Source organism: Boleophthalmus pectinirostris, unplaced genomic scaffold, assembly GCF_026225935.1.
Source record: "Boleophthalmus pectinirostris isolate CB_2022bp ecotype Guang Dong unplaced genomic scaffold, ASM2622593v1 HiC_scaffold_10, whole genome shotgun sequence".
In the NCBI taxonomy this organism is placed as follows: domain Eukaryota; kingdom Metazoa; phylum Chordata; class Actinopteri; order Gobiiformes; family Gobiidae; genus Boleophthalmus; species Boleophthalmus pectinirostris.
The window spans coordinates 18,680,354-18,686,689 of record NW_026570971.1 but is presented as its reverse complement, the minus strand read 5'-3'; positions in this window follow the sequence as shown (position 1 = coordinate 18,686,689).

Here is a 6,336-nt window from a genome sequence, read left to right as displayed (position 1 = left end):
AGGGACCCCACCTGATGACGTGCGTGAAAAAATATACTAAATCGTGGCCTCAAATTACTATTTTGTTCCAACGTTTTAGTTCATTCGTTCCCAATTCATAAATATCGAGGTTATCCCATTGGTCTGAAAGCCCATTAGTCTGACCATACACACACAGTAGACATGCTGGACGGGTTGTGAAGTGCTGAGGATAAACTGTTTGTAAATTCGGAGTGTCTCGTTCGTTTGGAGCAACAAATTCCACCCACACTCCAAATTTACACACAAATTTACAGCACATCCAGCATCTCTACCGCGTGTGTGTATGGTCGAACTAATGGGCTTTCGGACCAATGGGATAACCCCGTAAAGACGTGTACGAATTGACTAAAACGTGGGAACGAATTAGCTTAAATGTGGGAACGAATTAACTAACGATTCAGCCAAAACATGGGAATGAATAACATATCGTTGGAACGAAATTTGAGGCCACGGTTTAGTATCGTTTTTCACGTATGTCATCAGGCTGGCTCCCTAGTTTAATGTCATACTGTGGAACATTCCAGGCAGAGGCATGACATATCCATAGAAACAAGGAGGTGACGGACCCCCAACCAAAAACTTACATAGAAACCACAAAATAGAAACCATGAACTGCTTTAATTAGATTATCTTGCATTATTATTGTGTCATTGGCAAAAAATTTGTTACAATATCATCGTTTATCACAGTATGTCTCTGTAGCAATATATCCAGATCAAATATATTTAGTTATCGTGACTGTACTTCATGTATACATTGTTTTCTTTGTTATATTTTAGATTTAATTTTAGAACTAAGCAGGCAGAACTGGGTAAAGAACTTGACAGCAGCTGGACTCTCTGCATGTTCTAGTTGAGAAGTAAATGCAGAATCCATCTGGACACAAGCTTGGAGTCTATCCTTTCACAATAACTGACCTTAAAAGCAGTTTGTCTTATAAAAGAGGTTCTTTTTACTTTGCTGGGTCATGCAGCCACAAACATACCAGGATAAATTACCTTTGAGTCTTCAATCTGAAACATCGCCGGGGTTCAGGTGGATCTTTTATTGAAAAATGTTTTGTTTTTTATGTGTTGTGAGTGAGATAAAAGAGCGTGGATGCATTCAGATTGACTGCTTTAGGTTGTTGTCCGACCCAAGCGCATCGCTCACTGTTGTGTCCTTGCACTCACTTCTCTTTGCTGGGTGTTTATTAAAATGTTTGTATATGGACACAAACTGGCAGCTTCACTTGTGTCTTTCAGCCCCGGAGCAGCTGGGGTGAGCTTACTAAAAGGGCAGCTGCCAAGTGAATGAAGATTACAGCTAAACTAAATAGAAAGCACCAATGCTTATACAAACAATTATTATTATACTGGCATCTTTTTTCTGTATATTGAAGGGGCGCTATGTAAACTTCAGGTGGAGGGTGGAGATGTTTATCCATTGTATACATGAATGAACATAACTTACTCGTTAGCCACCGCAATCCAAACAGGAAGTGTTCATGGAGTTGCTTCCGGCTCCATCATCTCTGACTCCAATTGACTTTACATTGAAAAGTTACCACCCCTCTATAGGGGTGTGGAAAAATATTGAAATATTGATAAATCATATTGTTAAATGCGATGATACAGTATCGATATTGAATGCTGCTGTATCGATATACTGCCACGAGTATTATTATTTTTTGTATATTTTACTAAAATTATTTTGTTACAACGCTATAGTTTTGTTGCTTATTCAGAGGAAGAAACTCGTTTATGTGACACATTTGACATTTTCACAGTTTTGATGATTTAAATGTTTGTGTTTTATATGAACTTTGCAGAAGATGTGGTTTAACAAAGACTTTTAGTATCACAGCCATGATTTTGCCATTATTTTTTATTGAACTGTATCAAATAATTTTGAAATATTTTGTATTATATCAAAAGTGCACTGTATCGAGATATGTATTGTATCATGGCCTATGTATCGAGGTTTGTGTCTTATTGGCAACTTCTTAATGATACTCAGCCATACCCTTCTCTCGGTAACTGTTGTTGTGAGCCTCATCATTTTGGTCTTAAAATATTCGTATTAATTCCCTCTATGTGATCCTAGCGTTTTTATTTTGCTATTTTGTCTGGAAATAAATTCCTAATATGGAACTCAACTCTGAATTCATCCCTATAACTGCTAGCTTTGTGAGTTTTATTTGACAACATATTTATGAGACAAGTAGGAGACAGACCGAGCAAATTTACATAGTGTTAGTAAAAACAAAAGTGTTACGTGATTCTGGTGCAACACACAGTTGCACAGAATTTCATGTAATCTAAAAGGATGGTGTGACAAAGGCCAGCTCTAATGCCACATGAGGACAGCATGTGTCACTGACCAACTCCACATTTAAGCCTGGGGAGAGAGAACAGACTCACCCAACTGAGCTCCACTGGCTCCAGTCTGGAGGTGTTGCAAAAATCATCTAAAAATAACACCACAGCACAATACAAAAGCGCCCATGTGAATAGAGCCCTAAATTATGTGAAACTGTGCATAATTATTTGGGAAAATTGCTTCAAATTACTTCCAAATAAAATACAACCGCGCTTGGATTTTATCAAAGGACATCCCGCTGTCTGCTTGTGAAGGAGTTATTCTTTGTTTCCATGGAAAATTTCGGAAAAATTGAAGAAGACAACAGTTAGTCAGAATGTCTTGTTTATTAGCTTGCACGCTGGGTTCCAAATTAGACCACTTTTTCCATTGTTCTCATTTCCTCGGAAAACCTAAGACGCGTCGGTTTGAATCTAAAAATCAAGGGAGGGCTTTAATCAATATTACCGATCAATACAGCACCATATAATTGCAACAGGGCCCCTACCAGGATAGTACAAATGCCTCCCCAGGGTGCTGTGGTCATCGTAAAAATGTTGACAACAAGACACCATCCAACAACAGCCAGCTTCTTCTCGCATTTTTTTATTTTTAGAGAGAGAAACTACAAGTAAGTTAACACCTGACCTTTTTGTGGCTGAATCATTTGTAATTTAGACTGATGGCAACAGCAACAAGAGGGTCTCTGATCCTTTTTCCATGATTATTTGCCTTGCTTTCTGTTTGTATGTATGCATGTATGTAGGTGTGCTTATATTTGTACAAGGACAGTGCACAATAATACATTAACCAAGACAAGTGTCATAGGAAAGATGCGGGAGCAGGGTTATAGTGTGAATGCTAATTTAGTCCCTGAGAAGGTTGGTGGAAATACTGGAAATGCAGGTTAAGTGTTCATGGATAAATTTACCACAAATAGACAAACTTATGTTAAAGGTCTACACACAAAATCTTCTGAGCTTTAAGCTATGTTATAATGTTGTTATCTCATCAAAAACACACCTGGAGTTTAGTGTTTGAGTAATCCTGTCTACATCTGTCTACATCTCCAAAGCTCAAAATGCTTTACTCCACCTTGTGATGTCATGAAGCAGTAGGTTTCAAGTTAACAGCTGAACATGGCATCACAAGGTGTATTTCCCATTTGAGAGATGTACCGTATTTTTTGGACTATAAGTCGCTTCGCAGTATAAGTTGCACCAGACTATAAGTTGACCTTTTTGGGGGAAATGTATTTTAATAAAATCAGAGACCAGGAACTGACATTTCAAGTTATAGTAACAAAAATAGAACAGAGAACAACAGACTGTTAACGTCACATATGAATAGTTCTTCAGATAACTATAACATAAACAACAGAATAGAACAAGTTTACCAAACTCTCCATCTCACGCCAAATCACTAAATCCATTGAATTCTTCATGTTCTGTGTCACTTCTGAGCAACTCGGCGATCTCCAGAGGTAAACAGAGTGCTGCTTCCTCTTCTGTGTAGCTGTGGTTAGTTTAAGCATTAGTTCCAGTTAGAATTATTCCAGCCTTTCTGAATCCTGACAGGATGGTTTTGGTTGTCACTGAAGTCCAGGCTTTGTCAATCCATCAGTGACTTCCAGGAAAGTTGCATGGTGCACCCTCCCGGTTACCGTCAATTTGTGTTCTCCATCCTCGCCTTTCACCAGTTCCTCACAAGTTTCTTGCTCACTCCAAACTTTCTTTCTACTGCTCGATTACCATTTTCAGCTGTATATTTCACTATTTGCAGCAGGACAGCGGCTCTTTCTGCAGGATACATGCGCAGCAGAGTGAACTGACAGAGGTACAGGAGTAATAGGAGAAGCAGATATGGGCACACAAGCCTAGAGCCTCTCGCGACTGTCAGTGTGAACATTTTAATATATAAGTTGCACAAGAGTATAAATAGCAGGACCACCCAAGCCATGAAAAAAAAAGTGCCAGTTATAGTCCAAAAAATACGTTATGTTTGTGTGTTAAACGTGTGTGAATGAAACAAAACACTAGTCTGAGTATGGTTTGGATGAGGAAACAACATTATAACACAGATCAGAAAATGGTGAAATGTAGACCCTTTAAAGATATTACTTATGGGATTCTAAACCAGCAGAGACCCATACACATGAGCACACACATTGTTCCCCCCTCCCTTTGCCTCTCTTGTTTAGCTATCAGCCACTTGTTTGTCAAACATTTGTGTATGCCTTTATTTAAAATATATAGGCCCCTTTGGATTTCCTTATATGCATTTAAATGTGTTTTTCTAAGATATGATTATTTGTATGTAAGCGGCAACAAGTCTTGAATAATGCTTATGCCTAATCTCATTTGGTGAAAGGGGAAAACAGTATCGGGATGGCACACATATACCATGAAAAATGGATGAGTTCCTACCTTCCCCAGACTAAAATTAGACAGAAACCCTATATAGTGGGTGTCCTTCAAGTAGCACTCTGATTTATAAGCAACAACACCAGGAGGAAGGTGAGAAAGATTCCACTAAAAAAAGGTATGGATTCGTAATGTCAGTCGGGAGAGCGTGCGAAATCTGATTATTCTGTTAGCGCAGAGTCTAAGCAGCTCATTGAGGTTTGTGGTGACTGAGCCTGTCCTTCAATAACAACGCTGTGAGAGGGAACAGAAAAGCATAAAGGATCATCTGTAATGTTTGAGGAATATTGATACGTGGTTCAACACAGGAAGCAGATGCAACACGGAATGTTAAAACAGAAAAGTTATGCTGCAAGTAGTTCAAAGGTTTCACTTGAAGTAGTCACTCATAAGTACTCCTTAGTGGAGTGTGGCATTTCTGATAGAGCTTCTAATATTTGGAAAAAAAATATCTAATTACTATTTTTCTGACAGTATTTTCTGAAAGTATTTTAATTGTGATTAGATTCCGTTTTGAAGTTCACATATTAAACACGCCCAGAAGTTGTTTTTTTGTTTGTTGTTTTTGTGGGGAAAGTAGTGGTACTTCAAAAACGGCAGTCTTCGTGATTTGCTAATTATGTTCATTCAAATTGTAATTTCTTATCCTCGTTAAAGGGTCCGTATTATGTATTTTTCTGATCTATGTTATAATGTTGTTTCCAATCATAAACATACCTGGGGTTGTGTTTTGTTTCTATCATGTTTAACACACAAATCCTGCATATATTTACTGAATTCTTCTCTCAAACCGAAAACACTCCACCCTGTGATGTCATCTGGTAATGCAGCAAGGGCTCCGCTGTATTTTTAAACTCCATACACCACCACTAAAATCATACGGATAATTTCAGCCCAGGAATTGCTGAACATTGGACTCAATTGGAATCTACTGAACAGAACTTAATGAGTAGCTGTTAACTTGAAAACTACTGCTTCGTGACATCACAAGGTGGAACAGAGCATTTTGAGCTATGGAGATGTAGGCAGACCAATAATAAAGTGTTACTCAAACATGACAAACAAAATACAACTCCAGCTATGTTTTTGAGGAGGTAACACCAGTATAAGATAGTGTAAAGGTCACTCAAGTCAATGCTGTGTAATATACAACCTTTAAATTGAGTCCATAGAACTATAATCAAATCTGGAATCCAAGAAGGCGCTGTATTGTTTTCAGTGGCCTGTGCTCAGTGGTGCTGGCCTGATTCATCGGCCGGTTTAACTTCATGGAAACTGTCTGACCTCGCAGCATTAGGATTCGTTGGATTCACTTGACGGTAGGCAGGTACTTTTTTTTATTTAACCAATTGCTGCTATGTGGTCATGATGTATGTAATGCACCGCTAACAGGGCTAACTGGTACATTAACCTTTTCCCAAATCCCGTAGGAAGAAGGACAATAACTTCTTTCCCCTTGATAAACTTCACCAAACATTCTCTTTGTTCTGGCTTTAAATCTGATCTGATCGATCTGGGGAATCGTTGCCAGCACAAAATATATGGCTCTTCG